At 42.0% G+C, this 21,884-nt stretch overlaps 1 pseudogene; it reads right to left on the reverse strand.

The window, feature by feature from the left end:
• Positions 1–2,545: 2,545 nt before the first annotated feature.
• LOC100588763 lies at positions 2,546–2,954 on the reverse strand (annotated as a pseudogene).
• Positions 2,955–21,884: the final 18,930 nt, after the last annotated feature.

Consider the following 21,884-nt stretch of genomic DNA (forward strand, 5'->3'; position numbering starts at 1 on the left):
CAGGAGCAGATTCCATTTCAAGAAACCACTTTCTTTGCTCATCTATAAGAAACAATTCCTCATCCATTCACATTTTATCATGAGATTGCACTAATCTGGGCACCTTTTCAGGCCCCACTTCAAGTTCTAGTTCTCTTGTTACTTCTTTCATATCTGCAGTTACTTTCTCCATTAAAGTCTCAAACTCCTCAAAGCCATTCACGAGGGTTGGAATCAACTCTCGCAAACTCCTGTTAATGTTAATATTTTGGCCTCCTCTCATGAATCATGAATGTTATTAAAAGCATCTAGAATGGGTAATACTTTCCAGAAGATTTTCAATTCGCTTTGCCCAGATCCATCAGAAGAATCACTATTTATAGCAGCTATAGCCTTACAAAATGTATTTGTTACATGGTAAAAGTTGGAAGTTGAAATTACCCCTTAATCCATAGGCTGCAGAATGGATGTTGTGTTAGCAGATACAAAAACAACATTAATTTCTATGTATATCTCTATCAGAGCTCTTGTGTGAACAGATGTATTGTCAATGAGTAGTAATATTTTGAAAGAAATAGTTTTTTCTAAGCAGTAGTTCTCAACGGTGGGCTTAAAATATTCAGTAAACCATGCTGTAAACAGATGTCTTGTTATCCAGGCTTTGTTGTTACGTTTATAAAACATAGGCAGAGTAGATTTAACATATTGTTTAGGAGCCCTGGGATTTTCAGAATGGCAAATCAGCACTAGCTTCAACTTAAAGTTACCAGCTGCATTAGCCTTGAACAAGAGAGGCAGACTGTCCTTTCAAGCTTTGAAGCCAGGCACTGACTTTTCTTCTCTAGCTGTGATAGTCCTAAATGGCATCTTCTCCCAATATAAGGTGGTTTTATCTATATTATCTATATTGTTTAGAGTAACCACTTTCCTCAATTATTTTAGTTAGGTCTTCTGGATAACTTGCTGCTTCTTTTCCATCAGCACTTGCTGCTTCACCTTGTACTTTTAGATTATGGAGATGGCTTCATTCCTTAAACTTCATGAACCAATCTCTTCTAGCTTCAAACTTTTCTTCTTACCTTCCTCACCTCTCTCAGCCTTCATAGAATTGAAGACAGTTGGGACCTTGCTCTGGATTAGGCTTTGGCCTAAGGGAATGTTGTGGCTGGCTTGATCTTCTATCCAGACCATTAAAACTTTCTTTACATCAGCAACAAGGCTGTCTCTTTCTTCTTCATGTGTTCACTGCAGTGGCACTTTTTTTTTTTTTGGAAAGAAAATTAGATTTCTGATGGACATCAGAAATGGTTTTACTGTTTCCTTTTGAATACACAGGAGCAGTGAGATTTGCCAGCACTCAGGGCTCCAAAGGTCCTGGGCCAGCTCTGGATGGAGGGAGAGCCCCACATGCCCAGAGCAAGGCCCCCCATTAAGGGGCTGCAGCCACCTCCAGGGGCTCCTCCCTCCACCCACCTGCTACCAAATGCCAGAGGGAGCCTCTTCACCCTCCCTCCCTGCCCACAATCCCCTCAACCATCAGCCTGGCATTCAAAGCCTTTCCAAGTCCCACCTCACTTTTCCCATTCCCAAAGGTGCCCAGGCTCTGGACAGGCCCTGCTCGTATCCCTGATGGTGGCACATTCTCTGGAGGACCCTCCCGTTCTCGGATAGGGGCCGTGCCCCACCTAGGTAGCTGTCCCATGTGGGATCCTGTAGGATCTCTAAAACCCAGCCCTGGCTCCAACTTTCTGTCTGCCCTGGAGGTTTCTCAGCCTCCTGAGAGCTCTCCTGGGCCCTGGTCTGGGCAGAACCTGGGCCTAAACAAACAAGAGCCAGGGCAGCCAGGGTCTCTGTGTGGCTGGGCCCAGGGCTTGCCCTCAGAGCTCACCTGTCCAACAGGAGAGGAATGTGCCTCCACTTTCCCTACTGCCCGCTCCTTTTTCAGGGTCTCAGGGCCTCTAGCCCTGTGGTGGGGTGGGGGGTGCTGGGTGCCCCAGGTGGAGCTGAAGTCATGGGGCTGTTGAGGAGTTGGTGTCCACCTGGAGTCTGTCCAGTGAATTTAGGTCAACAGGTGTGCAGTCTGTCCTTCCAGGCTGAGCCACCTCCCAACAGCCCAAACAACTCCAGGGGCCTTTTGAGGGAGGGGCGGGCAGGCCCAGTGGGTGGTCAGCCCAAGGTGAACCCACCCACCATGGCCTGGTTTCCTCAGGTTGAGCCTTTAGTGGGGGAAACCTGGGAGTCCTCAACCTTCCTGGCAGATGGGGCCATTGACAAGAGGAGGTGGGTGGGGTCTCCACAGACTCTGCCCTGTGGTGTCACACAGCTGGCAGCCAATGGGAAGCAACCAGCCAGGAAGCCCCGGAGCTACCCTTGCTGGGTACCCTTGCTGGGAAACCTGGGCCATCCCAGTTTGTGCGAAGTGTCCGGAGGCAGTTAGGACCCCATGTTCAGTCCAAGGCGGTCCACTGAGCCCCGTGTGACTCTGACCGGGCTGGGGGTGTCCATGTCCTCTCTGAAACTCAGTTCCTGTAAAATGGCCCATTGGCCAGATCGGCCGCTGGGCTGCTCACAGGTGCACGGGCTGCACGTAACCCCATGGGAAGAAGCCAACGCGCCCGCAGGACCGGCCCCGCCACCAGTGGGGGGTCTGGGCGCTCCAGGACCTCAATGATTTCGCCACGGCGGAAGCTGAGCTGCGAGGGGTCCTGGGCTGAGAAGTCAAACTGGGCCTGGGCAAAGCAGGCCCCAGGTGACTTGAGCAAGGGCTCCTCGTCGCGCAGGAAGATCTGCCGCTTCTTGGCGATGGTGATGGTGCGGTAGAAGTCGACCAGCTCGTTGAGGGAGTTGAACTTCTCCTCCCACAGGAAGTACTTCCCCGAGGCCTCGCGCAGCACCTTGAAGTGCTGCACCTGGTCACCACAGCTAGGGGAAAGGACCCGGGGCGACCTCAGATGGTGGCCGTCCCAGCCTGGCATGGTCCCAGGGGCTCCTGTCTCACTACCACCTGGAACCAGCCTGTCTCAGGGTGGGACCTGGAGTCAGATAAGGTGCAAGTGGGAGAGGCCCCAGTGACCCAGCTCCACATGGGGTCTGGGGAGTCCCATGTGGCAGTGGAACATGGGGTTAAGGGTGTGGGCTCTGAACCGGGCCAGTTTCTCACTGTGTGACCTCATGCAAGTCTCTCAACTTCTCTGAACCTCAGTTTCCTCATAATGATAACATCTCCATTATGGATAAGTGCCCAGCGACTGGCATGTTAGCAATGTGAAATGGCTACCTCCGAGTGTGTCGTGATCAGAGAGCATCTCCTTCACATTTCTTTGCCGTTCCCCTCAGCTTGGACCTTCTCCCTGCTCCCCTGCTCCTCCCAGTCCCCACAGTCCCTTGGAGAGCAAGTCCTAGATTCCTCCTGACTCAAAACAAAGCCTACTGCTATGAGAGGAGCTCAGACCTGTTGGATGTCTCATGTCCTCCCCCTCCCGTGAACCTTCTGTGGCTTCTCCCTTGGCCTCAGGGTAAACTCTTAACAGCTCAGACTCAAGATCTGGCTCTGCAGTGTCACTTTTAATTCCCCTCAAGAACTTTTCCTTTGCATTCACAATTGGGATAACTGTTTGGCAAAAGAGCCCCAGCTTTCAGCCTATCTTAGCTTTTGACATGGCTTCCTCACTAAACTTAATCATTTCTAGCTTTCAATTTAACATAAAAAATGTGAGACTTGTTTTCACTTCAATACTTAGAGACCATTGTAGATTTATTAATTGGCCTAATTTTAATATTATTGTGTCAGGGATTGGGGGGCTCAAGAAGAGAGAAGGAGGGAGATGGGAGAATGATCAGGTGGCAGAGTAGTCAGAACACCCAACATTTATTGATTAAATTTACCATCTTACATGGGCACAGTTCATGGTTCCCCAAAGGAAGAATGACAGTAGTAACATCAAGGATTGCTGATCACAGATCACTGTAACAGATATAATAAAAATGAAAAAATTTTAAATATTTTGTGAATTACCAAAATGTGACACAGAGACACAAAGTGAGCATATGCTATTGGAAAAATGGCACCAATAGACCATGGCACCAATAGACTTGCTCAATGCAGAGTTGCCACAACCCTTCAATTTGTAAAAAAAAAAAAAAAAAATGCAGTATCTACAAAGTACAATAAATGAAGCACAATAAAACAAGGTATGCCTGTTGTCATTTATGATCTTATCTAATTCTCTCTAATAAAACACATGTTCCTCAAAGGCAGGGACTATGTCCTGCTTATTTTTCTTTTTTAATCTTCCAGTGACTGTCACAGTAGGTAATCATTACATAGTAGGTGAATTGGATTTTCATTAGCATCTGGATTTCTCATTTTGAAGGAGCATGATCTTTCTTTTGCCAATTTTAAGTTGATTTGAAAAACAAATGTATGCGAAACATCTGGATCCATAACAGCAACATTCGAGTACAAATGGAAGGTCACATGGGAAGAGCAGCCCCTGACCAGAATGCTGGCCAGGGACAGACTGTTTAAATGGACTTGGATTCTGGCTCCTTTGACTTCTTTTCCTTTCCTCTGAAGAGGGGTGAGCTAGAGTACTGTGAGATGTGACTTATTGAACATTACCCTGTGCCTAGCACCTCATTAGCTATTTTACATCATTAGCTTGTTTAATCTTTGTAATCTTTTCATTTAATCTTTGAAGGATACATTATTCCCATTGCATTGTAAACAAAGACATAGCAAAGTCAAATAACGTGTTTAAAATCATATAGTGAACAAAGATTTTGACTCAGATACTGGCTCCAAACTCATGTGCTTGCCCGTTCTACTATGTTGATTCCCAGACTCAAGCTAGAGAATTCTCTCAGAAAGGGATAGCCAAGGAAAACATGCAAGATGCAGCACTGTGCTAAAGGTGGAATTTTTTAAAGTCTCTTAAGAATAGAATAGATGGATAGCAAGATGTAGCAATGGGTATTAGGTCTGTTGATTCTCACAGCATTTGAGGCAATTTTGATTATCACCAGATCTGGAAGCCACTGCTCTGGTAGACAGAGTGTGAATATGGTAGTTGGAAAACTATGGTTCAAAGCCCATCTCAGCTACTGACCAGTTAAGTGAAGTTTAAGCTAGTTATGCAAATTTTGTCAATTCAGTATTCTCATCTGTAGAATGGAGAACATAATTCCCTCTGGGGTGTTTATTTTAAGAATAGAAAGTAGGAATTAAATGTGATTAAATGACCATAAAAGAGGAAAAATTTATACCATGATGCTTGAGACACAAGCAATTAGAGCACCTTTTAAACATATTTTTAAGATATCTTCTGTTTTATTTCCTAAAAGTAACCAACTCCAGGTGATAAAAGATGTTATTTTAATGCATGTCTATGGCTGGGCATGGTGGCTCATACCTATAATCCTAGCCCTTTGGGAGGCTGAAGTGGGAGAATTGCTTGGGTCCAGGAGTTTGAGACCAGCCTGGGCAGCATATTGAGACCTCATCTCTACAAATAATTGAAAAAATTAGCCAGGCACGGTGGCACACACCTATAGTCCCAGCCTCTCGAGGGGCTGAGCTAGGAGGATTGTTTGGGCCCAGAAGATTGAGGCTGCAATGAGCCATGATCATGCCATTGCACTCTAGCCTGGGCAACAGAGTGAGACCCTGGCTTAAATAAATAATAATAATAATAATAATAATTCATGTCTATTTTTGTGGAAGAAGCTTTCCTGACCCAACCCTAGGCTTAGTGACTGCCCTTTCCTGGTGTTTCTGGAGCACCCTATGCACACATTCATCTTTGTTCTGCCTCACCCTATAGTAATAGTATATAAAAGAGTTTTGTCAAGATGGCCCTGAGGCAGAGCAGGAGGGGTGGCAGTATTCCATTTTTAAAAATAGCAAAGATAAGGCCAGGCGTGGTTCTTCATGCCTGTAATCCCAGGACTTTGGGAGGCCTGGGCGGGCAGATCACCTGAGGCCAGGAGTTCAGGACCAGCCTGGCCAACATGGTGAAACCCTATCTCTGTTCTTGTAAGAATACTCCATCTCTGTTCTTGTAAGAATACAAAAATTAGCTAGGCGTGGTGGTGTGCACCTGTAATCTCAGCTACTTGGGAGGCTGAGACAGAAGAATCATTTGAACTCAGGAGGCGGAGGTTGCAGTGAGCCAAGATTGTGCCACTGCACTGTAGCCTGGGCAACAGAGTGAGATTGTGTCTCAAAAAAAAAAAAAAAGTAGCAAAAATACTTAATAATTTGCTTGAGACCATGATGTGATTAGTTAGTGGCAGAACTCAGGATCAGATATCAGAGCTAATGCAGCTACACCAGGGAACAGCAACTTAGAAACTTGTCCTGTCCCAAGGAAGAGGTAACAGTCCAGAGGTAGATGAGACTGGGTTTTCTCCTCTTCTCTCTAATGTCCTTTGATTTCTTTACCCTGGTTACATGTTAATGGCTTGGCAGAAACTTCAAAATTGAACTTGTGAGAGACATCACTGTTATTAACCTCTAGGCAATTACAGTAGCTGTCAAAGGTTTTCAAGCCAACATGCAACCTGACCCTTTCTAAATGACTTAGAAGTGACATTTTAATGAGAAAAGAAAGCAGAAGAGGTGGTTTTTTCTAAACAGGAAATTTTTATGGAGAAACTGACACTGAATTTTACTGTCTATCCATAGAGTATGTGTGAGATAGCAGAGCCCAAGGCTGTTAGCTTCTGTTTGTTACTTCTGCTCCCCTAGTCCCTCATCCACTGGAGCCTCTCCTGAGAAGTCACTTAGAGGCATGCTAAGGAATTATTCCCCTAGCAAGACTTTGCTCATGAGTGCATTTGGGGTAACTAAATTACCAGCTCCAGTCAATCCCCCTTTTCTTTTTTATCTCTGGGCCTGGTCAGAGGAAATCTGTGGGGCACAAATACTAAGCTTTTTAAAAAAGATGTAATTCGCCAGGCGCGGTGGCTCACGCTTGTAATCCCAGCACTTTGGGAGGCTGAGGCGGGCGGATCATGAGGTCAGGAGATCGAGACCACAGTGAAACCCCGTCTCTACTAAAAATACAAAAAAATTAGCCGGGTGTGGTGGCGGGCGCCTGTAGTCCCAGCTACTCGGAGAGGCTGAGGCGGGAGAATGGCGTGAACCCGGGAGGCGGAGCTTGCAGCAAGCTGAGATGGCGCCACTGCACTCCAGCCTGGGTGAGAGAACAAGACTCCGTCTCAAAAAAAAAAAAAAAAAAAAAAAAAAAAAAGGATGTAATTCACGTATCGCAAAATTCACTCCTTTAAAGTGTACAATTTAGTAGGCTTTAGTGTACTAACATAGTTGTGCAACCATCACCACTATCTAATTCCAGAACATTTTCCTAACTCCTGAAAGAAACCCATATCCTTTAGCAATCACTCCCCATTTCCTTCTTTCTCAGCCCCTGGCAATCACTAATCTACTTTCTTTTTCTGCGTATTTGCCTATTTTGAACATTTCCTTAAAATGTATTAAAATGCATAACCTTTGTATCTAGCTTCTTTCACTTACCATAATGTTTTCAAAGTTCAGAAGTTAGAGGAACAGTCTGTAAGACCACTCTTTCTTCTGATACTAATTGCAAGTTTGGGGATTCCCAAGACCATCAAGATAAAACCCCACAAAACTCACTGCAAGCTATTATGCTCATGATTATGGTTTATTACAGCTAAAGGATACAGATTAGAATCAGCCAGAGGAAGGGGTGCATAGAACAGAGTTCAAAAAAGTACCAAAAGCAAAACTGCCAGTCGTTCTTTCCTCATGAGTCATGGACAACATTGGCAAGAATGCTTCATATTCTTGCCAATGCCATTACTTTCCTGGTATCAATATGTGACAGTACCCATGGAATATTGCCAACTAGGGAAGTGCACCAGAGCCTTGGTGTCCAGCCCTTTATTGGAGCTTGATCACGTAAACCTGGCTGGCTGCTCACACGGCTGACTTCAGTCTTCAGACTTTCTGGAAGTCAACTGATACCACATGCCCCAAAGCCCTCACCCTAAATTAGATTGTTAGTATCTGGCTGGCCCAAGGATCCCAGGCAAACAAAGATATTTTATCAGGCAGGACTTTCCAAGTGTCTGGAGATTACCTCCCAGGAGTCAAGGGCAAATGTCAGACCATGCTTTGAGTGAAGTTAAATGGTTTACTACATAAAAGTTCATTCATGTTATATCCTGTATCAGTATTTCTTTCCCTTTTGTGGCTGATTAATATTTCATTGTAGGGATTTACCATATTTTGTTTATCCATTTATCAGTTGATGAACATTTGGGTTGTTTCAACTTTTTGGCTATGATGAATAATGCTACTGTGAACATTTGTGTACAAGTTTATCTGTAGACATATGTTTTCAATTCTTTTGGATAAATGCTGGATCATATGGTAACTCTTTGTTTAAGGAAGTACCAAACTGTTTCCAAAGTGGTTGTACCATTCTACATTTTCACTAGTAATGTATGAGTGTTTCAGTTCTTCATATTCTTGCCGATGCTGGTTGCTTTAAAAAATTATTATTATTGGCCGGGTGCGGTGGCTCACACCTGTAATCCCAGCACTTTAGGAGGCCAAGACGGGCAGATCATGAGGTCAGGAGATTGAGACCATCCTGGCTAACATGGTGAAACCCTGTCTCTACTAAAAATACAAAAAATTAGCTGGGCATGGTGGTGGGTGCCTGTAGTCCCAGCTACTCGGGAGGCTGAGGCAGGAGAATGGCATGAACCTGGGAGGTGGAGCTTGCAGTGAGCCGAGATCATGCCACTGCACTCCAGCCTGGGTGACAGAGCGAGACTCTGTCTCAAAAAAAAAAAGTATAATTATTATTATTATTATAGCCATCCTAGTGGGAGTGATGTGGTATCTCATTGTAGTTTTGATTTTATTTCCCTAATGAATAGTGATGTTGAACAAAGTTTTATTGCTTATTGTCCATCTGTGTATTTTTGGAGAAATGTCTGTTCAGATACTTTCCCCATTTGAAAATTGGGTCATTTATTTTTTATTGTTGAGTTGTAAGAGTTTGTTATACAGTCTGCAAAGAAGTCCCTTATCAGATATACGATTTGTAAATATTTTCTCTCATTCTATGGGTTGTCTTTTCACATTTTAATAGTGTACTTTAAAATGCAAAAATTTTAAATCTTGATAAAGTTGAATTTGTCCGTTTTTGTTGTTGTCATTGTTGCTTGTTTTTTGGTGTCATATTGAAGAAACGCTTTCTTAATCCAAAGTCATAAAGGTTAATGTTTATGTTTTCCTCTAAGAGTTTTAGAATTTTGACTTTTACATTTAGATGTTTGCTCCAATTTAGTTTTGTATATGGTGTGAGGTAGGGGTCCTACTTTATTCTTTTGCATACAGATAAACATTTGTGTCAGCACCATTTGTTGAAAAGATGGCTCTTTTTCCATTGAATTGCCTTGGCACTCTTGTAAAATAATATTAGTTTACCATAAATTTGAGGTTTTATTTCAAAACTCTCAATTTTATTTCATTGATCTACATGTCTTTCCTTATGTCAGTATCACATTGTCCTAATGATTATAGCTCTGTTTTGTTCTATAATTCTTTTTTTAAATAGTTTTGAAATTAGGGAGTATGAGACCTCAAACTTAGTTTTGTTTTCAAAATTGCTTTGCTTATTCTAGATCACTTGCAAATTATAGAATCCATTTGTCAATTTCTGCAAAAAAGCCAGCTGGAATTATGGTAGAGATTGCATTAAATCTGTAGATCAGTTAGGGGAATGTTGCCATGTTAACAATATTAGGTCTTTAGTCTGTGAACATGGCCTATTTTTCCATTTATTTTGGTCTTCTTTTATTTCTTTTGATTATGTTTTGTAGTTTTTAGTTTATAAATCTTGCACTTCTTCTGTTAATTTATTTGTATTCTCTTCTTTTTGATGTTTTTGTAAATAAAATTTTTTTCCTAATTTTATAGGCAGATTGTTCACTGTGAGTGTGTAGACTATACAATTGACTTTGTGTGTATATCTTGTGTCCTGTAACCTTGCAGTGGTTGTTTATAAGTACTAATAATTTGAGTGTGTTCATGTGTGTGTGTGCATGCATATATATTTCTTAATACTTTCCACATATAAGAGATAGTTGTTTTTTTTTTTCAGTCTGGATAACTTTTATTCCTTGTTATTGCCTACTTTCCCTGGCTAGACTCTTCAGTACAGTATTGAATAGAGGTAGCAAGAGTAGACATCCTTGTCATCTTTCCAATATTAGAAGGAAAGCATTCAGTCTTTATTAAGTATAATATTACTTGTGAGTTTTCCTTAGATGACCATCATCAGGTTGAGGAAATACCCCTCTACTCTTAGTTTGCTGTTTGTTTTTATTTCATAAAAGATTGTTGGATTTTGTGAAATATTTTCTCTGCATTGATTGTAGTAATCATGTGGTTTTAAATTTTTTATTAATATAGCATATTGCATGGATTGATTTTTATATGTTGAGCTAACTTGGCATTTTTGGGATTTTTCCCATTTGGTCATGGTGTATACTTCCTGAGATACTTGTGAGGTCTTCTGAAATCATAGGCTCCAAGCTCAGTTGGACCAGAAACTCTCCTCAGGACCGCTGAAACTGTCAGTTTTACCGTGCTGTTAAGTATGACAATGGTCTGACTTTACTGCCAGATTGTGTTCAAATTAAAATACCTCCAGCTGAGCTCCTTGAACACAGTTACTATGTACTTTCATCTCTTGGTCCAAATACTGAGTGTAGTATGGCACAAAGTTGACATGCCACCAATGATTTCCAATGAGTTAATTTATATATACATGAATGAGTTTCAAAATAAATTTCACCTCTTTGGAGGGCATCTTCTATAGTTCTGAGCTGTGGGAAGTTGTGAGGTGTGGTTCTGAAGAAGAAAATGTACTACATGTACAAGTTCTTCACTAAGCATTAATGATAAAATTCTACCTTATGATCATTCGGATTGATTTGAGAGGTAAAAAAAAAAAGCAACTGAATTCAGAAATTAGCCTTTTTTTGTTTTTAGGATTCTTCATTTTATGGCCATTTTGTATATATCTGATTATGGGATAAAATTTAACCACTATTCTTCCTTTACATAGCTTTTGGTATATTCTCTCAGCTCTGTGTTTGTGAAAATGATGCCAACCTTGACCACATTTCTCCTCAATGACTTGCACTACCCATGGAACACATAAGTGTAATGAGTATTTGTGAAATAAATAAATGTACTATAAATACAGGTGAATCAAAACTGAATGGTAAAAAAAAAAAATGGAATCAGTACAGCAGGCTCTTCCTTAGAGGATCTTAATAGTCTGCTACATTTTATGTTTAAGTCAATGACATCTCCTATTTTCATTTCTTCCAGGAAATTATTTAGAAATGATCTCATCTTCCCTTTCTTTCATTCCAAGTTCTGCCCTCACCCTATAGATTCTTTCTCTTTGATGTATAGACCAGGTATCAGTGGCATAGGCATCACCTCAGAGCAGAATCTCAGGCTCCTCCACAGACCTAGTAAATCAAAATCTGTAGTTTAGCAAGATTCCCAGGTGATTCTCATGTATAGTAATGTTTGAGAAAAGATGATCTAACATGTTGCCATATGCTTGCTCTACATGCTTGTTTCACTATCAAATAAATCTTGGTATCTATAGGTACGGTTCAATTTGAGATAGCAGAAATCATAGTAGAAAGTTTCATCTCCTATTTAAAAAAATTAAATAAGCAAATAATTATGGAAAACCTATTGGATGGGAGGTAGGTGTTTCTTTATGTGCTGTGAAGAAATGTGTCAACATAGTTGCTCCTTCTAAAAATGTGTTAGGCTGTTTTCACATTGCTATAAAGAAATACCTGTGACTGGGTAATTTATAAGAAAAGGGGTTTAGTTAGCACATGGCACTGTAGGCTGTACAGGAAGCATGGTGCCAGAATCTGCTTCTGGGGAGGCCTCAGGAAACTTACAATCATGGTGGAAGGTGGAAACAGGAGCAGGTGTTTCATAGCAGAAGCAGGTGCAAGAGAAGGTAGTGGAGGGAGGTGTTACACACTTAAACAATCAGATCTCATGTGTACTCACTCACTAGTGCAAGGACAGCACCAAGCCATGAGGAATCCACCCCCATGACCAAAACACTTTCTATCAGGGTCCACCTCAAACACTGGGGATTATAATTCAACATGAGATTTGGCAGGGACATATATTCAAACTTTATATAAAAAATACCTCAACAGTGGCCCACAAGGGCCCAAAATTCTGTTACAATCATTCTTTTGGATTCTCATTCATTTGTCACATCAGGTGAGACAATGAGATAAACTGCTGTTACATGAATTACTTTACCATAATTAAGAAAAATTGACATTAAATAGAAGAAAGTCCAATTTTGATGGGGGAAGAAGCAGTAAAAAAGTCCTAGAGGGCAGAGACAGCAAAAATGGTGGGGTTGGTTATAGGAACCTGTGGGAACAGTGCAAGGAACTGGGTGTATTAGTTATAGTTCTTCAGAGAAACAGAACCAATAGGATCAACAGAAATGTTTGAGAGAGGATTTATTATGGAAATTGGCTCACACAAATATGGAGGCTGAGAAGTCCCGCCATATGCTATCTGCAAGCTGGAGAACAAAGGAAGCTGATAGCATTGCTCAGTCCAAGTTCAAAGGCCCAAGAACTTGGGGAGCCAATGGTGCAAGTCTTAGAGTCCAAAGGCCAAAGAACCTGGATGCCCAAGAGTAAGAGAAGATGAGTGTCCCCAGCTCCAGAAGACAGGAAAATTCATTTTTCCTCTGACCTTATTGTTTCCTCTGACCTTATCCAGACACTGAACCAATTGTTTGGTGCCTGCCCACACTGGGTGAGGGTTGATCCTCCTTACTCAGGCCACTGATCCTAGTGCCTCTTTTCTGTAAACGCCCTCATAGACATACCCAGAAAGAACGCTTTACCATCTATCTGGGTATCTTTTAATCCTGTCAAGTTGACAGCTAAAATTAACCATCACACTGGGGTTGCTAGAGCAAGAAGGAACGCTCTGCAGGAGGAGGTGAGAAAAAATCCAGGATATACCCTGCATATATCACAGTGCTATATCTGTCTAGTCTTGCCTACTGAAAACAATGCAATTATGGCTTTCTAACTCAGGCTTGATTTTTCCTTATTGAGAGCCACCCCAAGGATTCTTGTTATGGAACACTGGCAACAATGCAATAAGACATCCTTTCTTATCCAATTCCTTTGGAGAGAGAGAGATTGATGGAAAACAATGCAAGCATCTTCCTGGCACAGATGGACAAGGCATTTTGCTTGGGGCAGCCGAGGCTTAGCACATTGAAGACAGTTCCAAGAACCACATCAGAAATGTTTAGGGAATGAAAGACTTGGCCGGGAAATAGCAATAGGAGCTAAATATGGACTGGCTGACTAATCATCTCTGAAAGGGGAACCAAGCAATGTGGTGACGATCTTATGGGCAAAATGCTGTGGAGAATTTGCCTGGGCTGTAAGGGACAACATGAAGCAAATGTAAGGTGAAGGACCATCCAGGAAGAATACCTCACATCAATGGATTTGCAAGGGACTGACTCCCTCTTTCTTCTTCCCTTTCCCTAGATGTTATACATTCCTCATTTTTGCTGTGTATGCACTTCTAGCATAAGGCATCCAAGGAGACAACTTGAAAATTGCCTAAAGAAAGACCACATGGTGTGTGCTAACTTAAGCAGATGATGTGAATAGCAACACCTAGGCCTCCTTCAACTTTATGCACTTGATAGACAAATCCCATTTGGAGATCTTTTTCATAAAATTTTGGGGTCTGTAGGGAATAGACATGCCTTTTTCCTCATTTTGCTTTTGCTTGCCAAGGTAAGAACAGTAAAAAAAAATATATATGAGTCTTCAGTTTGATTTTCAAGTCCGTGAAACAGTTCAGTGGGTTAAAGAGGCTTCAGTGGCTCTTTTACCTAGATAAGAAATTATTATCACGATGATACTTTTACGTTAATTGTTTTTGTTATTTTTTAATGGATTTGAGTTGACAAGGGATAATGTATTTAAAAAAGAAAACACAAACTTTATTTGTGATTGTTTTAGTTTAGGCTGTTATAACAAAGTACCATAGACTATGTCAACTTTCAATAATGAGATTCAGAAAATATGATTAAGTGTAGAGTTTATTTGACCCCAAAACTTGAGGATGGCCACCCAGAAACATAGATTCAAGTTGCTGTGAATATACACTCTGATTGGCAGCAGTTACAAGTGGATTTTCAAGGAAAAAAGAAGAGGCAGTTCCTCCATTATTTACTAATAATTTACATAGAAATAACCTAAGCTATTGATTGGCTCTGCATTGTACTGTATATCACAGATTCCAGGAACATGAAGATAATGGGAGAGGCAGCCAGTCGGGGGCAAAGATGCTGTTAAACAGTCAGCCCTGGGCATGGATGTGCCCCCTCCTACTGAAGTCCTATATTCATGTCTTTCTGGGCCTGGTAAGTTTTGCATACTTCACAGGGCCCAGACTGCCTTATTTTTTTTTTTTTTCTTAACTGGGTGGCTTACAAACAACAGAAATTCATGTATTACAGTTCTGCAAGCTAGAAGTCCAAGATCAGGCTGCTAGCATGGTCAGGTTCTGGTGAAGGCTGTCTTTCAGGTTGCAGACTACCACTTTCTTGCTGTGTCCTCACTTGGCTGAAAGAAAGCAAGCTAGCTCTCTGGCCTCTTCTTATAATTTCATTTATGAGGACTCCACCCTCATGACCTAATCACCTCCCAAAGGCCCCGCCTCCAAATATCGTCACACTGGAGATTAGATTTTAACATATCAGGCAGTTTGGGGTGGCTCATATCTGTAATCCTAGCACTTAGGGAACCCAATTCAGGAGCATCACTTGAGTCCAGGAGTTCAAGGCTGCAGTGAACAATGATCGTGCCACTGCACTCCAACCTGGCGAGCAGAGTGAGACCCTGTCACTAAAAGATTTTAGGCCAGGCGCAGTGGCTCATGCCTGTAATCTCAGCACTGTGGGAGGCCGAGGCAGGTGGATCACGAGGTCAGGAGTTTGAGACCAGCCTGACCAACATGGTGAAACCCCATCTCTACTAAACATACAAAAATTAGCCAGGCATGGTGGTGTGTGCCTGTAATTCCCAGCTACCCAGGAGGCTGAGACAGAAGAATCGCTTGAACCTGGGAGGTGGAGGTTGTAGTGAGCCAAGATCGTGCCATTGCACTCCAGCCTGGGTGACAGAGCGAGACTTTATCTCAAAAAAACAAAAAGATTTTAATGTATGAAATTTGAGGGGACATAAACATTCAGTACACAAGAGTGATCCCACACACAGATTCTCTGAGACATTTTGGGGACCACTTGTAGAATACTGTGACCTTAACAGTTCCATTGCCTGAGCTGTGGCAAGTCAGTACACTGTCACCAAGGGTTGTAGCAGAGAGAGTTTAAACACCATAGGGCAGCAACATGAAGAGATGGTAGGAAACCTCAAATCCTCCTCCCCAGAGAGTTTGGGGCTAGGGATTTTAAGGGGTTTGCAATGGGTTGAGGTGCGGGGATTGTTGATTGATGAAAGAATGTAGGGTGCAGTCACGGGACAGGGAAGTGATGAAACTGTATTTTATACTCATTTGATTTTTCTGTGGAGGTCTTTAAACTGGTTGGTGTCAGCTGCTTCACTGGAATTCCAAGTCTGATAAACATCTTAAGCATTTTTAAACAAGCCTTTCATTCTAACATCAGTGGTCTTGTCTTTAAGAATGATAGAGTAGATAGTTAGGCAAACAAGAGCCGGGCAAGAGCAGAGCAATTCACCAGAAATGTCAGGCGACCATCAAGTGATGGTCAGGCAGTTGTTAAATTGTTTCTCTAAAATAATAATTGGTTGTAGCTGGTGTCAAGGAAAGGCAGTCTCCCAATAGACAGAAAACACCTGAAGCTGGTGATCAGCAGCATCCCAGTACAATCTGAGGAGTTGGGTGAATGGGCTGAAGCATGTGCACTAAGAGTTTAACCAGTATAGGACCTTCCCCTAGGAAGACTCGACCGATAAAGGAAAAACGCCTCAAGTGAGCATGTGCACAACTTCAGTAAATACACTGCATGTGGCCCCTCCCAAGTGCTGGCAGCCACTGTGCATGTGGACAGCCCACCCCAAGGAAAAATTAAGGAAGAAGAAATGCAAACCCCAGAACCATGCCCAGGGCAAGGGTCAGACGGCACCCTTGGATTTCTCAAGTGGCCTACTTGGCCCTCTTCCAAGTGCACTTTACTTCCTTTTGTTTTTGCTCTAATATTTTTTAATAAACTTTCACTCCTGCTCAAAAACTTGCCTTGGTCTCTGACTCTGCAGTATGCCCCTCAGCCGAATTCTTTCCCCTCGAGAAGTCAAGAATTGAGTTGCTGCAGACCCAGATGGATTCTCCACTGCTAACGGGAACAATGGGGATGTAAATCAATTCTTAAACTAAAGCCTTATGATTTTAGCATCAGAAAGCCCATCTATACAAACAATGGGAAGGTAAATTGTCAGTATCTAGTGTTACATGATTTTCAGTTATAAGGAAGTAGGCCAGAGTGCAGTTTGATTGATGTTTAATGATAATTATATTTTTTTCCGGAAGCTGGCATGTAATTCTCGTTAACTCTGTGAGCAGAGTTTCAATACTGCCCTGGCCAGTGGGCAAAGATGATTCCCAGATCTGTTGCAAATATCCAGAAATTAACTTTTGCTTTACACAGTTTTTTTATTTAAGTTTCATGTAACTGGTTCTGAGTAACAGTGCTGTCTTCATTTATTTGGCTTTTACAAAGCAAGGCTATGACAATTAGGCTTGTGACTTAGGCTTTACTGGATGGGGAACAACTGTCTTAGATTTTTAGCTCTGGGGCAAAAGAGAGTTTAGGTCCCAAGGGAAAACTTTTGGCCTCTGAACTTTTGCCGAGAATCTAGTGACAAAAGGCAGATTAATAGGAGAAAAGATATACAAATTTATTAACATGCACAGGAATCTTACAAAATATAAGATCTCAAAGAAAGGACCAGATGGTTGATGCTTTTATACCACCTTGAAGTTACAAAAAGAATGGGGGCTTGGAGTAGGGCCAAAAACATGTTATGGTTGGTAAATCAGTTGATACTGGCAAGACAGTTCATCAGAGGGAGAAGAGGGGGCCTGGCTAGCAAGGAGGGCCTTGTTATACAGGTGAAAACCTCTAACAGGTAGCAATCTCTACAGGTAGCAATCCTCTAAGAGAATAGATGGTAAATGTTTCTTTCAGACCTTTAAAGGTGTCAGACTTTTATTTAATCTTGCCTAGATCTGGACAAGGAAGGGTCTCTGAAGAAGCCTGGCTGAATCAATGTGGATTCACTCTGCCGATGCAAATCTCCCCCGAAAAGACAGCTTTTCAGTTATTCTTGTATTTCCAGCCCTTCTGAATAGCCATCTTAAAATATATCAAAGAAGTATATTTTGGGGTGAAATATTTTGGTTTCCTTCAAAAGAATGGGAAGTGAGATCCGAGATGAAGTAGAGAAAAATATAGAGCTAGGAGCAGAACGGAGCCATAAACCTTCCTGGCAGTGGCCCTGAAGCTGGAGGACTGCTGGGCTTTCAAAAGGGAAGGGGAAACTTGTGTTGGTTATTTATGGGGAGCACCCCTGGAGCCTGGTCCTGAAGAAACAGCCTCATCCCATTACTCCCTGGAAGTGGTTGTAAACATTTACGGATCCTGAGCACTTTGAGCACACGCGGGCAGGGTTTTCAGAAGCAGATTGTTCACTTGCCAGCACACCGCAGGTCACTCATAAACACTGTCTCCTTGGAAAACGTGCTGACTTCTATTTCATATCCCTCCTACCTCCCTTTGACTTTAGGAACTAGAGTTTCAACGATTGCCAACCCCTCCTTCCAGGGGTGATACATATCAAAAGGTCAGAGGGCTGCCCTGGTGTGATAGGCTTTTCCACAAGCAGCTCCCCTTTGAAGAAAAGGGTCTCCATCTTGTGTGCAGGGAAGTATTCCTGGCCCTGTGAAAGTGAACTCATTCATCACGAGGTAACCAAACTCCTGTGGAGTAGAAAATATGAAGCTGAATGACACGCATCCAGCCACAGATGTACTAATTCAATTTCATGCCCCTACATCAGCTGCTCCTCTCCACTTAAAAGGAACATTTGCATCCATCTGTCATCATCTCTCCCTTTCATTTTAAAATCTCTTTGCTCTCTTTTCTTTCCCTTCACTCCTCCCCCCTCCACCACAACTTGATGAAATAATGGGGCACATTTAAAATCCAAACTCAGGCAATTCAAATTCTGAACCTATGTGATTTTGTTCCATTCTAAGTCAACCTCGAAGGGTGTCTAGGGAGTAGAAATCAAGGGGCCAAACAAAAAAGCAAGTGAAGGAGAGAAGATTTTGAATGCAAATCAACCTCCTCAACCCATTTGAAACAACCTGCTGTGAACTGGGCTAGAACGTATGGACCATTAGCACCTTGTTAGGCTGTCAGAGCCTGAGCAGCTGAACAGGGCGATAATGGGGAGGAAATGGCTGAGACCTTTCTGAGCCCAGCCCCAGCTCTTTGGCATTCTACCCTCCTCATTTCTGGGACCTGACGGGCAGGGTCAGTAAAACAGTTGCTCAAGAGAAAAAGCAGGTAAAAGAGAACAACTTAATTAAATTTGCAATTTTTTTTAAAGCATCTTTCTAGTAAAAAGGAAGACAGAGGTTAATTTAAGTTTTCCATGGTGGGGGGGCAATTGATTTTTTTTTACATTTTGTTGGGGATCCCTTTGTGCTTGCTATCTTTTGCTTTATTCTATATTAGTTTGAGGTTTAGTAAAAACATTACAGGGATGTTGAAGACTGCATGGTAAAATCTTAGTGATTAAGTCTTAATTCCCGTAAGGCAAATCCTCAAATTAAAAAAAACTCTATGGTTAACATGCCTATCTGTAGATATCCATTTGCAAATGTGTTTAAGAATGCAATACTTACTTGCTTAGGATTAGGAGAGGAAAAGCTTACTAGAACATGCTGGATCCCCTTCTTTCTCCAATGCTTTGGTCGAGAGCCCAGTCAGTGACATTGTCTCTAACGCCATGATATGTAGATTGCAGAGAGCTCACAGCTTTTGCTGATGGCAATATTTACTTCTTGATATTAAAGACATTAGATATTCCACTATTAGGCAATTGAAGTATTTTTTCTTTCTATCATAAAAATGCACAATTTAAAGGCCAGGTGCCGTGGCTCACACCTGTAATCCCAGCACTTTGGGAGGCTGAGGCGGGTGGATCACAAGGTCAGGAGTTCGAGACCAGCCTGGCCAACATGGTGAAACCCCATCTCACTAAAAATACAAAAACATTAGCATGGATTACAGGCATGGTGGTGCATGCATGTAATCCCAGCTACTTGAGAGACTGAGGCAGGAGAATTGCTTGAACCTGGGAGGCAGAGGTTGCAGTGAGCCGAGATCCCACCACTGCCCTCCAGCCTGGGCGACAGAGTGAGACTCCATCTCAAAAAAAAGAAAAAAAAAAAAAGAAGCACGATTTAGTATTAAATAAGCCAGAAAAGACTTGCTGACTTTAATGACCCATTAGAGACGGTCATGGAGGGAAAAATAAAAAAGTCTGTTACCAAGTTTTTGAGAAGAGATTCAACTGTGCTGGTAGTGCCTTTAAGGTCAGGTTTAATGAGCTTGGACCAACTTAGGGTCAATGACCTTACAAACAGGATTTGTGCACAGAGGAAAAACAATAACAACAACAATAACCACAGGAATTAGTGTGGACTTTGGGAAAAGGCAGTTGCTAGAGAACCTGCGGTTTCCCAAATGACTGACATTTTCAAGTGAAAGTTCTTTGAAAATATATTTAATTGATTGTATTGTCAGAGAAATTTTAAGTGATTTTGTTTGGAGTAAGAGGATAGATTTCATGACCTCTTAAGGTCACCAGAATGTTTCCATGCTGTCTTGTATGTTTAAGTACCAGTAAGAGATAGATAATCCAAGGGTGTTTATTTTGGTTTTCATTTCAGCCTGCAAGCAGAGATGAGAGTTTACAATACTAGGACAATTCTTTTGTCTGTCCAGATTTTTTTCAAAAAGAGTAATAAATAACCATATTATACTTAATTTTATAAAAGTGCAAAGTAAGTGCAAAATTTTGCAAGTTTTAAAATAGCGCAACATAAGTGCTAAACGCTAATAGTCTTGCTTTCATTCCTCAGGGAGATTTCTCCCCCTTTTTTTCTATAGGCTGGATCCCTGAACGCTAACTGACATCCTGGTTTTCTTAAGGGATATGGAAATTTCCCTGGGACAGCTGTGCTCTGCTGGCTAAGGAGCCCACAAGGTTAATGAACACCCACAAAGACTGAGGAGGATAGAGAGCATTCTTCACTGGATGATTAGCATGCCAGCATTCTTTCCTCTGTGGTAATGATGGTCAAGAAGGTGCCTGGTGATAGAGGCGAGAAGGAAGGGTTGCTGCTGCTTCTGCCTCAAACACTTATTAAAATTCATTTCCATTCAAATAGCCATCCTCTGATTTTCATCATCAAATAAGCACACACTGTACATACTTAAAAGGCAGGTGACCTGTGCGGAGTTCATGTCTTTTTGAAGCAAAAGCCTGTTCTCTTAATCAGTGTCCATGCTTATCTCTGTATGTAAATTTCTCCCCTCTCCTCTTACCCACTCCACTTTCCTGCTACCCCAGTTCTGGGATCTTTGATGGGCAGCCTAGATGCCTATTATAATGATAATTCATTTGGAACGAAATGGAATCTCCTCTTCCAGTCTAGCTCATTATAAAGGTGAAGCCCTTGAGAGGGCAGGCTGGGAATGAACAGGTTTACAGAGTTCTATTTTTCTCTAAAGGGCAAAGGCAGGAAGGGAGTGGTTTCCTTAGTTCTCTGGGCTTTGGGTTTACTCTCCTTTTGGAACTGGCCTCCATTCCCATGCTTGGTGATTGTCTTCTGGCTCCTGGGGACCACCATCAGCTGGAAGGCATTTCAGCTTAGGCAGTTCTACACCGAACAGCTGCTGGGAACAGCTGGGCCTGCTCTACTGTTGTCAGTGAGAAACCAAGTGGCAAATGTGAGTGTATTGGGCTTCCTTAATGGGTTTTTGTGTTCCGATAATTCAGAACAACACAAAGATATTGTCCTCACTTGTGGTGTACCAGGTAGACCCCAGTAAGGCTTATCTTAATTTTTTTAAACATAAGAGACATAAAAAATGTCTTTGAGGACTTTGAAAATCCCAGAAGACATGATCAAGAAGCATATCAATAATGTAAATGTATAAGCGGTGAGAGTTCTTTTCTGTTTTTGTGACAGATTCTTGCTCTGTTGCCAGGCTGGAGTGCAGTGGCACAATCTCGGCTCACTGCAACCTCTGCCTCCCAGGTTCAAGTGATTCCCCTGCCTCAGCTGCCAGAGTAGCTGACTACAGGTGTGCACGACCATGCCAGGCTAATTTTTTTTTTTTTTGTATTTTAGTAGAGATGGAGTTTCACCATGTTGGCCATCGATCTCCTGACCTCATGATCCACCCTCTTCGGCCTCCCAAAGTGCTGGGATTACAGGTGTGAGCCACCGCACCTGGCCAAGAGTTCCATTAAACTCATGGCATGATTGCATTTTCTAGCATGATTTACATTTGTAAATTATCTCAGTGTACTTAAAGAGCAGTCAGGGCAGGTTAACAAATAGCTTTTAAAAAATTTCTTTTTGTTTTGCTCTTACTTGCCTTTAATAATAATAATTTTAGAAAACCCTTTCAGGTCTAAAATAACCTAATTCAGTCTCGTGGGGGTTGAAAAATCAT

The sequence above is a fragment of the Nomascus leucogenys genome, chromosome 5 (assembly GCF_006542625.1).
Source record: "Nomascus leucogenys isolate Asia chromosome 5, Asia_NLE_v1, whole genome shotgun sequence".
NCBI lineage: Eukaryota > Metazoa > Chordata > Mammalia > Primates > Hylobatidae > Nomascus > Nomascus leucogenys.